We start from the raw sequence: 17,524 nt of genomic DNA on the forward strand, positions 1-17,524 counted from the left end.
TTAAATCGACCGTTTGGTGGCTGCTTTGGGCTTCCGCCAAGCCCGTTTGGGTCCTTGGAGGATCGCTCATCCTCCTCCATAAACATTCACCAGCCCCGGCCCGCTTCGTCGGGGCAGCGGCGCGGAACCCGGAGTGCTGGCTGGGTTCGCGGACACTGGCTCCCCGGCGCGGCGGCGTGGCGGCGCGGCTCTGCACGGCGGGACTCCCGGGGGAGGGAGCGCGGGGCAGGGGCCGCGAGGACGCGGAAGGGTAGGGCGGGGCCGGGCCATCTGGACCGCCGCTGCGGGGTGGGCGCATTTGTTTCCTAAGAGGAGCGCCGAGCAAACGGAAACCGCGCGCCTCTACTGGATCAATCAAAACAGCGCCTCCGGACAAACGGGAATGGGGGCGGCGCAGAGGCCCTACGGGAGGTTTCAGGCACCATCTGTGAGGGGCGCACCCACGGAAGCTCTGGGTTTGTCCACTCTGAGGCCCGTCCAGTTGTCCAACCACCCTGTCCTCAGCGTCCCTCGGTGGGGACAGATGCATAGGCCCCCCTACCCAGTACAGCCGGACGCGACTTCGGAAAGAAAACCTTGCAATCCCCCTATTTTACGGATAAGGAAATAGCGCCCCTAGAGGAGAAGTAGCTGCCCCAAGGTCACAGAACTTCCGGGGGCAGAGCCGAATGCCTTCCCTCCGCCACCCTGCTTACACATTGAGATGAAGTCTTTATGCGTCTACCTGCCTACCTATCTATCACCTTCTGTGCAACTCATGTGTGCAGTCTAGCCCCCAGCGCAGTCTCTGGAACCTAGTAGGTGCTCAATAAATGCTTGTGAAAAGGAAACGAACTGAAATGGGACTAGAAAACCCAGGTCCTTAATCTTTGAGGAAAGACAGAATTTAGAAATCCAAGAGTACTGACCGTTGTTTAGAGCCAGAGTAGCTGGGGGCTGGATGAATACACCCAACCCAGGGAACCCCGACCGCTGCCCACGCAGCTGCACTCCTGTCTACATGGAAAAAAAGAGCCACTCCCTCCCTCCCTTGGTCATCTCCCCACTCCTTCCCCAAGGCTGAGGATGAAGATATCCTCTGAAGGCTTCGCCTTAAAACCTTAGAGCTGGAAGGAACTTTCCATCGCCTCTAGTTACAGTCTATGTAATGTTTTCTTAAGTGATTTTCATTAAGTTCATTCAATATTTATCGTGTATCCACCATGAACAAGGCCCTATATTGCTGAAACAAGACGTGTGATCCTTGTTAAAATCAAAAGCAAATGTACAAGTCAGGAGTCTTCTACAGCCAGAAGTATTTAGTGGCTGAACATAAGTATTCGATACAGACTATAAATACAGCAGCTGTTATTTCAAAAAGCAAAAGCCCATGTTAAAAGAGGTCATTCTTGGAGAAGTTTTTTTCTTCTTGATTGGAAAAAAGTTTCCAGGCATAGGGAACTGATTACTGGACTGGGGATGTGTCCCCAACCCTTTTCCTAGCCGATACAGATAGATCTGCTCTAGGACCCAAAGAAAGCTAAAGAAGATGTGATATCTGGCAAAACAAGCCTAAACAAACCTCTGGAAAGTCAAGAAAGAATTAGGGGGAATTCAAGATTTATTAGAGCCTGCAGGAAACCAAAGTTCAATTAAGTAATTGAAAATATGGAGGCCAGGCATGGCGGCTCCTGTCAGTAATCCCAGCACCTTGGGAGGCTGAGACAGGTGGATCACTTGAGCCCAGGAGTTCTAGACCAACCGGGGCAACATGGTGAAACCCCATCTCTACAAAAAATGCAAAAATTAGCTGGGTGTGGTCGCACACAACTGTGGTCCCAGCTACTCGGGAAGCTGAGGTGGGAGAATCACCTGAGCCTCGGAGGTCAAGGCTGCAGTGAGCTGAGATCTCGCCACTGCACTACAGCCTGGGTAACAAAGACCCTGTATTTAAAAAAAAAGAAAAGAAAAAAAAAATGAAGTACTATAAAATATGAAATAGGGAAAGGTTAGAGAATGAGCTGGCTGGTTGTATTAGGTGTTTGCTTTTCTTTAAGACTTGCTCTAAGTTGTTATCATATCTCAGAATCAGAGTCTCAGTTTAACAGATATGTGTATACGTGGAGCCCAGCACGCTGTTTGACATGCAATGGAAACCGTTCATGTTTGATGCAATTCAGGGCTTGGTGAGTGAAACTCAGTTACTCCACGAGCTAAACGTTTACCTACCCTGTGACTCTGTACTTTCTCTCCTGGATATATATATATGTTTGCATATGTATATATAAATATAGATGTATAGATATAGATATATGTACACACAACAGAAATGAGTGGTTAGGTCCACCGAAAGACATGTAGAAGAATATTTATGGCAGCCTCATTCAGAATAGCTCAGACTGGAAGCAGCTCAAATGTTCATCAACAGGAGAATGGATAAACAAATTGTGGCATAGCTATACGATGGAATAATGAGCAAGAACAAACCGCTGAACAACATTAATGAATTGCACAGGCATTATGCTGAGTGAAAGAAGCCAGACACAAGAATATATGTTGTTTAATCCAATTTCTATGAAATAGAACACAAGCAAATCTAATCTGTAGTGACAGAAGTCAAAATAATGGTTGACTTTGAGACAGCAGTAACTGAAAGCCGGCACAAGGGGACATTTTGGGCCTCTGGAAATGGTCTGTATTTTGATCTACGTGGTGCCAATGTGTGTGCGTGTGTGTATAAATATTTATGCACATATATACACATTTAAGCATAAGTATGTAAACGTACATCAAGTTATACACTTAAAATCAGTGCACTTTATGATGGTTGTGCCTCAATGGAAAACAGGAAGAAATCGTTTCGGTCAGGATGACAAGTGCACAGTGGGCAAACTGCCACTCTCCCCTCCCCGGCCCGCAGCAGACGTCGCTAGTTAATCACCACGCTCCTTTCCTTTGAACTCGGCTTCAGGACCATCTCAATCCAGCGCTTCAGCCAGCTGTGCTTTGAGGCAAAACTCTCAGCTTTCCCTCATGTATACACAAGTATGTTAAGATAATTAATTAATCATCTTACCATCTTAATTATTAATTATCATCTTCAATTTGTTCAGCCACACTCTGAGGAAGCCTGACTCCCACTATGGACTGGTGGCAGCTTCTCCAAAGTCTGGATTCAGTTCCCAGGAGGAAGTGGCTTCTGAAGAGCACATTTGGATGCTGGAGAGTGACAGCGGGAGGGGCACACGACAGGAAGGAAGCCCCTTGACAGAGAGCTGGCGGATTAATGCAGCACACAGGTAAGCATGGGACCCAGAAAAGGCTCGAGTTTGACTGGGCACATTTTCTACCAAGTGGAACTCATTGCTTCTTCTTGACTGAGGAGAGGGAAGAGGAGAGAAGTTGAGGCTGGACTGCAGGGACTGGCACCTCTTGATTTGCCCAAGGTTCTCTGGCACCTGAAGCACAGCCTGCCCCTTAATAGTCACCAAGGCTCTGCATCTTATCAGGGATGATAACACTTCCTGTGGGGTTCATCCTGCACAGCGTACAAAATCTTCCACTTCACTATCATGCCATCGTGAGATCTGGACAGGGTGGGAATTAGCCTCCCCACCCCAACCCCCCACCTCATTTTAAAATAAGAAAACTGGCCAAGCACAGTGGCTCACACCTGTAATCCCAGCACTTTGGGAGGCTGAGGCGGGTTGTTCACTTGAGGTCAGGAGTTCAAGACTAGCCTAGCCAACATAGTGAAATCCCATCACTACTAAAAATACAAAAATTAGCTGGGCATGTTGGTGCATCTGTAATCCCAGCTACCCGGGAGGCGGAGACATGAGAATCACTTGAACCTGGGAGGCAGAGACTGCAGTGAGCCAGGATCGCACCACTGCACTCCAGCCTGGGCAATAGAGCCAGACTCTGTTTCAAAAAAATAAAATAGGCTGGGCGTGGTGGCTCATGCTGTAATCCCAGCACCTTGGGAGGCTGAGGCAGGCAAATCACTTGAGGTCAGAAGTTCGAGATCAGCCTGGGCAACATGGTGAAGCTCCGTCTCTACTAAAAATACAAAAATTAGCCAGCCATAGTGGCGCATGCCTGTAATCCCCAGCTACTCAGGAGGCTGAAGCAGGAGAATCGCTCAAACCCAGGAGATGGAGGTTGCAGTGAGCCAAGATCATGCCATTGCACTCCAGCCTGGGCAACAAGAACAAAACTCTGTCTCAAAAAAAAAGTAAAATAAAATAAGAAAACCAAGGTTCAAAGAGGTCATGTGACTGATAAACACCCTACTAACGAAGTAAGGGATTCCAGACTCAAACACAGGTCTATGTCACACAAAGCCCATGATCCTTCTTTGTCTTATCCTTTCATTTTAGCTTTTATTTTTCATCAAAGTTATACATGCACATAAATGGATAACTTGTTCTGCAAGATTTTTTATGAAAATGGCAGTTCCTTGTCCCCATTTCCCTCTCCTGAAAGTAACAACTTTCACCACTTTATTTTTTATTATGTATTTTACTTTTTTGAGACGGGGTCTTGCTGTGTCACCCAGGCTGGAGTGCAGTGGCACAATCACAGCTCACTGTAGCCTTGACCTCCTGGGCCCAAGTGATCCTCTCACCTCAGCTTCCTGAGTAGCTGTGACTACAGGCCCATGTCACCACACCTGGCTAATTTTTGTATTTTGAGGGAGAGTTGGGGTTTTGCCATGTTGCCCAGGCTTGTCTCAAACTCCTAGGCTCAAGCGATCTACCCACTTTGAGGCTGCAGTGAGCTATGACCATGCCACTGCACGCCAGCCTGGGCAACAGAGGAAGCCCTTGTCTCAAAAAATAAATAAAATAAGACACACAAAAGCAGTGTTGCACTGGCTATAGTTTGGTTTCTCTCTACTGGCTGACTGCTAAGAAAGATGTTGCAGCTAATTAATGAAAAAGGAATGATCAAATTAGAGTAATACCATTTTGTACCCACCAATGAATGAATGAATCTAGGCACTGCGTATCAGCAGCTGTTAACGTCACTCCCTTTACACATACACACACACAGACACACAAATAACACATTAGGTGCACCTCTTGAGGAAAGAACACACCATCACCTGTAGTTGTCAAAAAATCAGAACCTGAATTTGATCGAGCCTCTGGATTTACCAATTTACTGGAAATACAGACATATTCCAGAGATATTGTAGGTTCAGTTCCAGACAACCACAGTAAGGAGAATATTGCAGTGAAGTGAGTTATATGAATTTGTTGGTTTCCCGGTGCATATAAAAGTTATGTTTACCCTACACTGTAGTCTCTTAAGCGTGCAATTACAATTATGTTTTAAAAAGGCATATATACTTTACTTTTAAAAACTTGGCCAGGCACGGTGGCTCACGCCTGTAATCCCAGCACTTTGAGAGGCCAAAAGTGGATCACCACAGTCACGATTTAAATTTACTTTTAGAATTATTTGATTCACATCTGCCTCACTCACTAGGCTTTAAGCTCTAAGAGTGCAGAAGTCATGCCTGTATTAGCTTGTCATTTTATCCCCTGGTTTAGCACATGCAGTTGCTCACTGAAGAGACACTGAATGAGCTAAATATTAGACTGACAGGAAAGTTTGGTCCCCCATCCCAGCTGCCACCCTTTGCAGGCTGTTGCCCAAGGAAACCTGCCATCTTCTGCAGCCCTTAGACCCCTCCTAGAGGAGCCACCTCACCTCCTTCCACCTGCTCACTCCCCATCACCCTCCTTGCCTGCTGCTCAGAAGCTCTAGGCAACTAGCTGGGTGCAGTGGCTCACACCTGTAATCCCAGCACTTTGGGAGGCCGAGGCAGGCAGATCACCTAAGGTCAGGAGTTCGAGACCAGCCTACTCAACATGGTGAAACTCTGCCTCTATTAAAAATGCAAAAATTAGGCCGGCCGCGGTGGCTCAAGCCTGTAATCCCAGCACTTTGGGAGGCCGAGACGGGCGGATCACGAGGTCAGGAGATCGAGACCATCCTGGCCAACACGGTGAAACCCCGTCTCTACTCAAAAAAAAATACAAAAAAACTAGCCGGGCGAGGTGGCGGGCGCCTGTAGTCCCAGCTACTTGGGAGGCTGAGGCAGGAGAATGGCGTAAAACCCGGGAGGCGGAGCTTGCAGTGAGCTGAGATCTGGCCACTGCACTTCAGCCTGGGTGACAGAGCGAGACTCCGTCTCAAAAAAAAAAAAAAGATGCAAAAATTAGCCGGGCGTGGTGGTGCCTAACCCAAGTACTCGGGAGGCTGAGGCACAAGACTTGCTTGAACCTGGGTGGCAGAGTTTGCAGTAAACTGAGGTAGCGCCACTGCACTCCAGCCTGGGTGACAGAGTGAGACTCCGTCTCAAAAAAAAAAAAAGGCTCCAAGCAACTAGAATAGAACTAGAAGAACTGAGGCAATCATGCAAAATCTGGCCCCTCTGGCCCCATTGAGAGTCAAAACCTCCTCCACAGGTCCCTGACAAGCCAGTGAGTCTGGGTCCTAGGTCCTGGGTACTCCCCCTAAGGCCTGGAAGAATCTTTTTTTGAGACAGAGTCTCACTCTCATCCAGGCTGGAGTACAGTGGCACAATCATGGCTCACCGCAGCCTCGACCTCCTGGGCACAGGCGATCCTTCCACCTCAGCCAAGTGGTTGGACTACAGGTATGCGCCACCAGACCCAGCTAATTTTCTGTAGAGATGGGGTTTCGCCATGTTGCCCAGGCTGGTCTCAAACTCCTAGGTTCAAGCAATCTGCCTGCCTTGCCCTCCCAAAGTGCTGGGATTATAGGCATGAGCCGTCATGCCCAGCCTGGCTTGGAAGATTCTTAAAGACACATCACCACAGTCATCTGAAGAATTCCCTCCACCTAAGAACCTGCTCCCCCAACTCTACCCTGCTGGATGGAAAGAAGGCCTGGGTACATGTTTGATTATCCAGCGAGGACTTGCTGAGCGCCTGCTATGGCCAGGCTCTGTGTGAGATGGTTGGGGAACATCAGTGAACAAACACAGCAGACACAGCCACTTTCCCCTTGCTCCATGCTCACCAAACAAAGTTCATTCCATCTCTCACCCTGGCCCCTTGGGGTCTTTGTTGTTTAAGTCAATCATGGTGTCATATTCCCTTATAAATGCTAGCATTTTTTTGTAGAGATGGGGTTTCGCCATGTTGCCCAGGCTGCAAGATGAAAAAGTACTTGGCACCACTACACTATACATTTTAAATGGTTAAGATGGTAAATTTTATGTTGTGTTTCTTACTACAATTACAATTTATTTTAAAAGTTTGTGCATGGGTAAGACTAAATTGTAGAGTTTAAGAAGGCACTCGGGTGAAATTATAAAGAAATGCAAGGAAGTTGTTACTATAAAAGTAGCTGAGTTTCTCTCCGAGTATTTCTCTTTGAGTACCGCCACTGTCTGTCCAGTCAGACAAGAGGACTCACGCTGTCACACCCTGAGTGCCCAGTGAAGCTGGAGCTGAACCCCAGGCCATCCTGTTTCCACTACACTGATGCTAGCATTCACAAGGGAATACAGCACCATGACTGGCTTAGACGAACGACAATCCCAGCCAATAAAACTTGAGGAGGCGTCTGCTGGGAGCTGCTGGGAAGGTTTCCCTCACCCTTACAAAGGGACATGAAGAAGAAACACCTTCTCCTCAGGCCAGCATTGTGTGATGCCTGGAGCTGGGGCAGCAATTTCGCAACCTTGAGGGAAATGACTGCCACTGTGAGAATGGCAAGGCTGAAAGACAGAAAGAACCTGGGCTATTGGTGACAACACTGAGCTTCTGAATGCACCACCCTGGACACGCCCTCCCCCTGATCTTCTTGTGGCCTACAAGGATGAAAGCCCTCATTGTTTACGCTGGTCCTGGATGAGTTTTCTATTACTTGCAGCCAAAAGCCACCTACAAGGGGCAGCTCACACTTCCTGAGCAACTGCTGGCTAGCAGGCACCAAGTCACAGACCTTAGTGCTCTCTCATTATTCCCATTCCCCTCTTAGGAGCTGGAACTCATGACTCCATTTTACAGCTGAGGTAGCTGAGACCCAGAGATCAACAGGGACTCGCTGTGTCACACACTAAGTGCCCAGTGGAGCTGGAGCTAAAGCCTAGGGCATTCTCTTCCCACTACACCAATGGTGGTGATAGATTTCATCACTATGCCCATTGGAACTCTCCACTACAAGTGCAAGGAAGGGGAACCAGGCCAACCCAAGCCATAGGGTATCCAGGAACTCAGAATCTCTCTCTCTCTCTCTCTCTCTCTCTCACCACCTCTCTGTCTCCATCTCTGTCTCTCTCCCATCATTGCATACTCCATACTCTCAGGCCAGCTGCCCCACTAGGCTAGAAGCATGGCCACCAGCAATCCTAGTCTCACATCCCAATAGCCAAGGGACAAAAAGGCCCTGCCTTGGGCCAATCATGTCAGTCTGAATTCTGGGTGCTACTTCCTGGTCTGTGGCTTGGACTATTCAAGCTCTCTAAGACTCAGTTTGCCCATCCTTAAACAAGGATAATAATAATTGTACCTACTTCATTGGGTTGTTGGGGGGATCATTCATTGATTTAATGAATACTTATTGCAGTCAACTCTGTGCCAGGCAGTGTTAGGTGTTGAAGCTACAGTAGAGGAAAGAGACCCAATCCCTGCCCTCGTGGAGTTAACAGTCTAGCGAGAAGGACCAATGTTACATAAATAAACGCATGAACAATTCTCTCTTACAACTGTGAGAAGTGTATTAAAGGTACAGAATTCCACTGGAGAGAGGCAAAGGAAACCTAGCTCAGGTCAAATGAGTAACATTTAAAGAGCCCAACACTGGGCTTGGCACGAGTTAGCATTCAGTCTATGTAGCTATCACATGGTTTTTATTTGGCATCTTCCCAAACCTCTGACCTCCCCACAGCCACTTCCCACAAGGAGAGGAGCTGAGTCACTTGGCTGCCCTGCAGCCAGTTACAATCTTCCTAGGGGACCGAGAGCAAGTGTGGCACGTGCGTTGGGACAGCAGGGGTACAGCAGGTCCCAGGGAAGCGCAGTGCTGGTGGGCGGCACACACCCAGCTCACGACATCACCACTTATTGGGAGCAACCTTTCCTGGGCTCCAGCTGAAGCCCCAACCAGGACGCCTGCAGAGGCCCCAGTGGCTTCTCAGGTTCCAGGGTCTCCCAAGCTCCTTTGGCTGGCTCTGCATCGAGCCCTAAAATGCACTCCCGAACAAATGACTTGCCTTTCACCACTGCCAGGCTCTGCCATCATGAGCCTCAACTCCCTGGCCTCAGGGACAAGGGTCCTGCCCCTGCCCCAAGGCACCGTGCTGTATAATCACTTCCTGGTGACCGTTTGCAAAGCTCTTTGTGATCCAGGGATGTGCCTGTGGAACATACTGTGTCCCCAGCAGGGCCCTATACAGCTCCTTCCCATCTCCCTTGTGCAGAGGCACTGTTTCTTCAGGGAAGAAAGGCCAAAAAGCTGCCGCATTGGATCACTGCCACAAACACTGGCTCCGTTCCCGTCCCCATCACCACTGCCCTGGCCTGAGCTCAAGCCCCCATGGGACCCCAGTGCCAGCCCATCTGGCCGCCTGGCCTCCAGGGTCTCCCAGTGTGAGGCAGCCAGAGGGGCTGCCTGAAGCACAAGTCACTCCTCCATTTGAGCACCTTTAGTGGCTCCCTGGATCTGCACCTAATGTTGCCACAAGGCCCTTGTGATCTGGCCCCTGCCTAACATTCCCAACTGTATGTTCTCAGCCAGCCAACTATATGCATAGAGTTTGCCTGGAACATGATACATGTTTGTCAAACGTGTCCGCTTCTGCATTAATTTACTATGTGCCAGGCTCTGTGTGTGGCTCTGGGAAGCGGTGGTGAGCCACACAGACATAGTCTCTGCCCTCAGAGAGGTCACGGTCCAGTACGGGAGGCAGACGCCAATGAAACAAAAGCAGTCACAAGGGTTTATCAGGGCAGGGTGTGGGGACTCACTCCTATAATCCCAGCAACTTGGGAGGCTGAGGCAATCGGATTGCTTGAGCCCAGGATTCAAGACCAGCCTGGGCAACATAACGAAACACCGTCTCGACTAAAAATACAAAAATTAGCCGGGCGTGGTGTCATGTGCCTGTAAGTCCCAGCTACTTGGGAGGCTGAGGTGGGAAGATCACTTGAGCCTGGGAGGTCGAGCTGCAGTAAGCTGTGTTCATGCCACTGCGCTCCAGCCTCGACAGAGTGAGACCCTGTCTCAAAAATATAATTAATTAAAAAAAGAGTTTATCCTTACAAATGATAGTGAAAGCTATGAGGGACTCATCTATGAAGGACGGAGAGTATTAGAGAAGTGTGACTTTGCCTGGAAGTCAGCAGCTCCCCTGAGATGACACTAACCTGACATCAGATGAATGAGTAGTCACCATCCAGGTGAGGGGTTTGGGAGTAGATGGAGAGTGTCCCTGATGCTGAGGCCAGAGGGCACCCACAGGCTCTGGGATCTGGAAGCCTGGGGGCAGGTGAGCCCTAGGGATCCCAGGGCTATGAGCGGGCACACAGATGGGGCATGATCCCTCTGAACCGAGGAGGAATGGGAATGAAAACAGAGAAGCCTGGTAAATGATGCTAGGGGTTTGGACTGATGTCATCACAGTAGAAATGCCACGTCAAAGGGGACTTTATCATTGAACTTCTTTATTATGGAATTTAAAAAAAATAAATAAATGTAGAGAGAATAGTACCATGAACTCCCAAACCCCTCATCAGCAGCATCCACAACAGCCGACCCACAGCCAAGCTTTTCTCAGCTATACCCCAGCCATGCCCCTTACCTCAAATGTATGACAGCCGAAACAAATCCCAGGTTTGTTTGCTGTCTAGTTCACCCATAGATATTTCAATATGTGTCTCTACAACAAAAGGACTGTTTTTAACATAAACACATTATCACACCCAAAAAGTAAATGATAACACAAGGGGAAATGTCTGAGGCTTGATACTTATTGCCAAACTACCCAGAAAACCCCCCGCCAGAACCTCACCCCAAGCAGGTATGAGGGTCCCCATCTCACTGCACGCTTGCCAACACTGGGTGTTACAAGAGATGGATTTCTACAAGAGGCTCACCCCAAAACCTAGGAGCTAACCCTTAAATTCCAGGTTCATCTAATTTTAAAAGGCAGCCACAGAAACACTTTCTGTGGAAATCTCTCTCACACATCCAACGGCCACTTGTGAGCGGCCAGCGATTGGGGGTTGTAGAGACAGGAGGTGGTGAGCCCAGCAACCCCTGCCGGCTCCCCAGGGCAGGCCCAGTGCGGGTTCACGGAGTGCCCTGCCGGCTCCCCACGGCGGGCCCAGTGCGGGTTCACGGAGCGCCCTGCCGGCTCCCCACGGCGGGCCCAGTGCGGGTTCACGGAGCACCCTGCCAGCTCCCCAGGGCGGGCCCAGTGCGGGTTCACGGAGCGCCCTGCCGGCTCCCCACGGCGGGCCCAGTGCGGGTTCACAGAGCAGGGCCCCTGCCCATCCTTCATCTCCCACATCTGCCCTCAGCCAACGGGGCAGACTGAGAAAGGGTTTCCTTAGGACCCAAGGGTTTCCAGAAACAACCCACCAGAGCCAGAGAGGGAAGGACCAGCAGGTGCTCCCTCCTATGGCAAGCATGTCCCCCTTCAGGGCTCAAAGGGCTTCTGTTTGAGCTGAAACCTGGGGACTCACTGCCTTGCCTCTCCTCAGACCTGTGCCCTCCCCACAGTGACTCATGGGCCTCCCATTCAGTCAGGAAACTAGAATATTAAAAAATCTATAAGCCAGATAGATGAGTTTTCAGGTTCAGATTGCAGTTCTATCTTTCTAGTAAGATGGAGGCAGCCACAGTTCCAGAACTCTCTGTACAGTTCCCTAACCTTTACCTAATCAGGTTTGACTTCCTGCTACAGCCTCCTACTCTCAGCCCAGAATAGAGGTGGCAACCAGGCATGGTGGCACGTGCCTGTGGTCCCAGCTACTCGGGAGGCTGAGGTGGGAGGGTCGCCTGAGCCCTTGGGAGTTCAAGGTTGTAGTGAGCTGTCATCTCACCACTGCACTCCAGCCCGGGTGAGACCCTATCTCTAAAAAAATTAAAAATAGAGACAGCTGTCCTTCCTGCAAGCCAGCCAGTCAGACGCCGAGTCCTCGCTGTGTTCCAGGCACCCTGCTAAGCCAGGGAGATGCAAGAGTGAATAGGACTTGATCCCTTCCCTGCAGGAGCTCACCATCTCTGAGAAAGGCAGTCATATAAACACCGTGCAAGTGACCGGGGCTCCAGAAGAGATGCGTTCATGCTGCTGTGGGAAGTCAGCTAGTGGATCCAAGAGCTCTGCCTGGAGAGAGAAGGCTTCTAAGGGGTGGGATCTTAAAAGCTGGGGCTTGACTGACACTAGGGAAAGTCAAGGTGGGGGAAATCGTCTCCTGGATAGGACATGAACTAACACTCTTTGGATTCAAGCAGCAGAACATCTTCTCATACACTTACTGGACATTTGTACTTCTTATTTGAAGTAATGTCTATTCAGATCCTTGCCCATTTTTAAATTGGGTTTTTTTGTGTTTTTTTTTTATTGTTGAGTTGTAAGAATTCTTGGCCAAGCTCAGTGGCTCATGCCTGTAATCCCAACATTTTGGGAGGCTGAGGCAGGAGGATGACTTGAGCCCAGGAGCTTGAGACCAGCCTAGATAAGATAGTGAGATCCCGTCTCTACAAAAAATTAGCTAGCCATGGTGGTACACATCTATAGTGCCAGCCAATGGGAAGGCTGAGGTGGGAGGATTGCTTGAGCCCAGGAGGTTGAGGCTGCAGTGAGCTGTGATCACACCACTGCACACCAGCCTTGGAAACAGAGCAAGACCCTGTCTCAAAAAAAAAAAAAAAAAAAAAAAAAAAAAGGTTTCTTTATATATCCTAGACGCCACTCCCTTGTCAGATATATAATTTGCAAATATTTTCTTCCATTCTGTGAATCTCAATATTTCATACCTTTTGAATCTGGTGCCATATACATATACTACCTATTAAACTATCATAGGTAATTTCGACATTTTCTGGAGCCACAATAAGAAAGTAAAAAGAGGGCCAGGCGTGGTGGCTTATGCCTGTAATCCCAGCACTTTGGGAGTCCAGGGCAGGTGAATCACTTGAGGTCAGAAGCTCAAGACTAGCCTGGCCAACATGGTGAATCCCCGTCTCTACTAAAAATACAAAATTAACTGGGTGTGGTGGCAGATGTCTGTAATCCCAGTTACTCGGGAGGCTGAGGCAGGAGAATCTCTTGAACTTGGGAGGTGGAGGTCGTTGCAGTGAGCCAAGGTCGTGCCATTGCACTCCAGCCTGGGCAACAGAGCAAGACAGAAGCTATATTATATAGAATTCCATGACAGTGAATGAGGTATTCCGTGAACACAGATGGTTGCACAGGCAGAAGTATTTTGGGAAGAGATGACAAATCCATATCTAGAATAAGAGTCTGTTCCAATGAGGACAAAATCGATGTCCCCTCCATGGTGGGTCCAATGTAGTTAGTCTACCACCAGATGGCTGGCTGAGATCCCCCCACCTCCGGGAATGATGAGCTTCTGAAATGCCTGGAGGGCATTTTCTTTCCTTCCTTTCAACATTCACTCAACAATTTACCGGGGGCCTCCTCTGGTCCCAGCCCTATGCTCAGACTATCAATGACATAGCAGGGGCTGGGCCCTTGGTCGCTGTCTCAGGTTCAGGGTTTAGAGACATGAGAAACAGAAATGGATGCCACGGCCACCACTGCTGAAACAGAATGACCCAGTGAAAGGAGCACTGGGCAGGGAGTCTGGGGTACCTGACTTCCAGTTCCAGGTCTGCCACTAGCACCCATGTGACAGGAGTGGGAACACTGTGTTTCTCTAGGCTCAGATTCCTCATCCTTGAAATAGAATGGAAACTCCAGGATGTCGAGGACCAATGGTGGACCAAGGCTGGGGGGTGATGAGCGGGTGCATTGTGGAATCAGTTCCTCTTGGGCGCAGAACACGAGTCATTTGTCAGCCAGGTGCAGCGGCTCACACATGTAATTCCAGCACTTTGGGAGGCCAAGGCAGATGGATCAACTGAAGTCAGGAGTTCGAGACCAGCCTGGCCAACATGGCGAAACCGTGTCTCTACTAAAAATACAAAAATTAGCCGGAGTGGTAGTGTGCACCTGTAGTCCCAGCTACTCGGGAGGCTGAGGCAGGCAAATCACTTGAACCCAGGAGATGGAGGTTGCAGTGAGCCGAGATCACACCACTGCACTCCAGGCTGGGTGACAGAGAAAAGCTCCGTCTCAAAAAACAAAAACAAAAAAGAGTCATTTGTCTATGAAGAATTTTTTAAATAATTGACTAATAGTTGGTCTCCTTTTTATTATCACAATACACCTGCAATTGTAAACAATGCCAGTGAGAAAATACTCATCAAAAAAAATCCTTGTTTTGCCTGAGTTCTAAATAATTACTACAGTTACTACTAAGTTGTAATAATGCATGTGTAAGCTTTAAATTGCAATTTTTAAATTATTTATCTTTTAATAAACATTGTATTCTACATGGACGTTAACTTGGAGAACTCCATTCTACAGTTATATCCGGACACACGCGGACCCAACTACCTGTGATTTTTCTAGAGTAAGTATGTAGTGGCTTGGAATCTTTCAATCTCATTTCTGGCAGAAAGTGATTAAAATTTAAACAAATAAAGACAGGGAAATTTAAGTTCCCACCCACCCATCTCTTTAACACCTGATGCATTGAACCAGGGAAGCTCACCTGCGCCATCTAGTGGTAGAAATGGCGATTACAGGCACATGTGACAGGACATTCTCATCCCCGCGGGCAGCTCTTGTCCCACAGGGGTAGCGGGCACAGGACTATGGAGCACTTGAAAACTCATCCGAATGGAGATGGGTTGCAGATGTAACATGCATACTGAATCTCTAAGACTTAGTATGGAAAAAGAAGGTAAAGTAGCTCTTTAACAATGGATTATACTGATCACATATTGATTTTCTATTGATTACACATTCAAATGATAATATTGGGGGTGAGGGAAGCCTCGGGAAGGTTTAATCAGACAAGCCAGCCCCAAGGCTGATTGCATCCTAGGTCCACCTAGATAACAACGAGCAAGTTCCTTCACTTCTCAGGGCCTTAGTTCCCTCATCCTTAAAAATGGATGGGTGATACCGACATCACGGTACTATGATGATTAAATGCGGTAAGCCATGTAAATGCCTAAGACACAGCGAGTGCTCGGGAGAAGCTGGTTTCCTTTCTCTCAGAGCTAATCAAAATGGCAGAAAAACTAGAGTAGGCAGCCTCCTGGGGGCACTCTCAGAGGGTCTGTATTTATTTCCCTTTTTCTCCTTTAGCACTACGCTGCAGGTGTGTGGCCCAGGCAATCGGCCTCTCTAATTGTGGAAGACCAGCTCCAGCTGCCGCCCTCCTGGGCCCCTGCCCACCTCGGTGCCCACTGTGTGCACAGCACCAGGCGCCAGCTCATGAGCTTGCTCTCGTCCTGTGGGGCAAGGCTCAATCCCACCTTTCTGCCTGGGTGTCTTCCCAGCCACACCGGCCCCTCCGCCTCCCGCAGTGGGCGGCCTCCCTGTATCCACACCCACCACTGGGCACAAACTGCGCACCCACTGGCCACCTCTGCATCAGCGGTTCTGTGTCATGCTGGACCAACAGTATCAGCATCAGCTGGGAACCAATGAGAAATGCAAGTTCCTGGGCCTCAGACCTGCATCAGAGACTCCAGGGGTAAGGCGTGGCCATGCTTCAGAAATACCTCTAGGTGACTTGGCTGCCTGGTCAGTTTGAGAACCAGTGCCCTATAAACCTTCACAGCTTCTTTTGTTCAGGATCCCCTCCGCTCCCCTCCCACCCTCTCCATCCAGTGGAGCCCCTATCTGTTGCGGAAGAACTCCTGTGCCTAAAACTACCCTGTCATCCCCTTCACCATTTTGCCCATGGTAATCTTCACCAAACTTTAGCAAACTTTCAGTATTTTTATCACATATGCAGGCCACTTTTCTATTTCTTCCTCAACATTTTAAATTTGATGCAAATTCAAATACACACTTTAGTTGGGCATAGTGGCTCACGCCTGTAATCCCAGCATTTTGGGAGAGTGAGGCAAGAGGCTTGCTTAAAGCCAGGAATATGAGACCAGTCTGGGCAACATACCAAGACCCCATTTCTACAAAAAAAAAATTAAAAATTAGTTGCACACTGTGGCATGTGCCTGTAATCCTGGCTACTCGGATGGCTGATGCAGGAGGATTGCTTGAGCCAGGACTGCAGTGAGGTATGATGGCACCACTGCACTCCAGCCTGGATGACACGACTGAGTGAGACTTTGTCTCTAAAAAAACAAAACAACCCCAAATATACACTTTAGCCTGGTCCTAAAGAATCTAGAAATTCAGACTTAACATTGAAATTATATTTTTTCTATCACATATTAAACACTATTAAAAACTGTTTATCACCAGGCACAGTGGCTCACGCCTGTAATCCCAGCACTTTGGGAGGCAGAGGCGGGTGGATCACCTGAAGTCAGGAGTTCAAGACCAGCCTGGCCAACATGGCAAAACCCCATCTCTACTAAAAATATTAAAAATTAGCAGGGCATGGTGGCGTGCGCCTGTAATCCCAGCTACTTGGAAGGCTGAGACATGAGAATCACTTGAACCCGGGAGACAGAGGTTGCAGTAAGCCGAGATTGTGCCACTGTACTCCAGCCTAGGGGAGAGAGCACGAAATTCTGTCTCCAAAAAAACAAAAAAACAAAAAAAAACCTGTTTATCCAAAGTACTACCTACAAGTCATTTTGGGGAAACGATGCCTGCCATGTAGCCTGGCTCTCTCACAACACACTTTATCCTACCATTTCCTATCTACCCCTCAGGACTTCCAATTCCCTCCTCCTCTCATCTGCAGCCTGGGCTCTTGACAGCCCTACCTTCCTGGACCATCCAGCACCTCCCTTCCTTCAACCCCTGACCCAAGACTCTGACATCCCTGAGGACTCCCTGTGAAACATCATTAACTCAATAAACACACATGGAACGAATGAACTCGGCCCTCAAAACATCCGCCTCTGCCCCACAGTGCCCCAAGCCCCAGTCCTTATGTAACTCGTCTCTAAGTAGCAGCTCCAGGAAGTGTCCCTGGACCTCCCGTACACATCTTTCCAGGCCTCCGCCCACCCACCCTTGCACCTTACTTTTCCACCCTCACCAAAGGCCTTGTGCGTGCCAGGCATTGTACTAGGTAGTGTGGAAACAGAATATAAAGAACAGCCCTGGCCTTCAAGGAACTCAGGTTCCCATAAGCCAGAATGGGTCTTCTCATTCCTGCTATTGCTCCCAGAAACATGTCACAAGCATTCTCCCTTGTCCATATCAGAACGCCCGGAAACATAGGGTCAGTCAGAGAGTGGGAGGCATGGTCAGCACACCAACCGTGAGTTAAGGGTG

The 17,524-nt window shown here is 48.9% G+C and overlaps 1 long non-coding RNA gene across 1 annotated transcript; it reads left to right on the forward strand.

Annotated features, from left to right (window-relative positions):
• The first annotated feature begins 3,096 nt into the window (after positions 1–3,096).
• LOC140712516 (uncharacterized) lies at positions 3,097–17,171 on the forward strand. Its single transcript, XR_012094118.1, has 3 exons — positions 3,097–3,278; positions 14,624–14,669; positions 15,413–17,171. It is a non-coding gene; the product is annotated as an uncharacterized lncRNA (long non-coding RNA).
• The last annotated feature ends 353 nt before the right edge of the window (positions 17,172–17,524 follow it).

Source organism: Chlorocebus sabaeus, chromosome 9, assembly GCF_047675955.1.
Source record: "Chlorocebus sabaeus isolate Y175 chromosome 9, mChlSab1.0.hap1, whole genome shotgun sequence".
In the NCBI taxonomy this organism is placed as follows: Eukaryota; Metazoa; Chordata; class Mammalia; order Primates; family Cercopithecidae; genus Chlorocebus; species Chlorocebus sabaeus.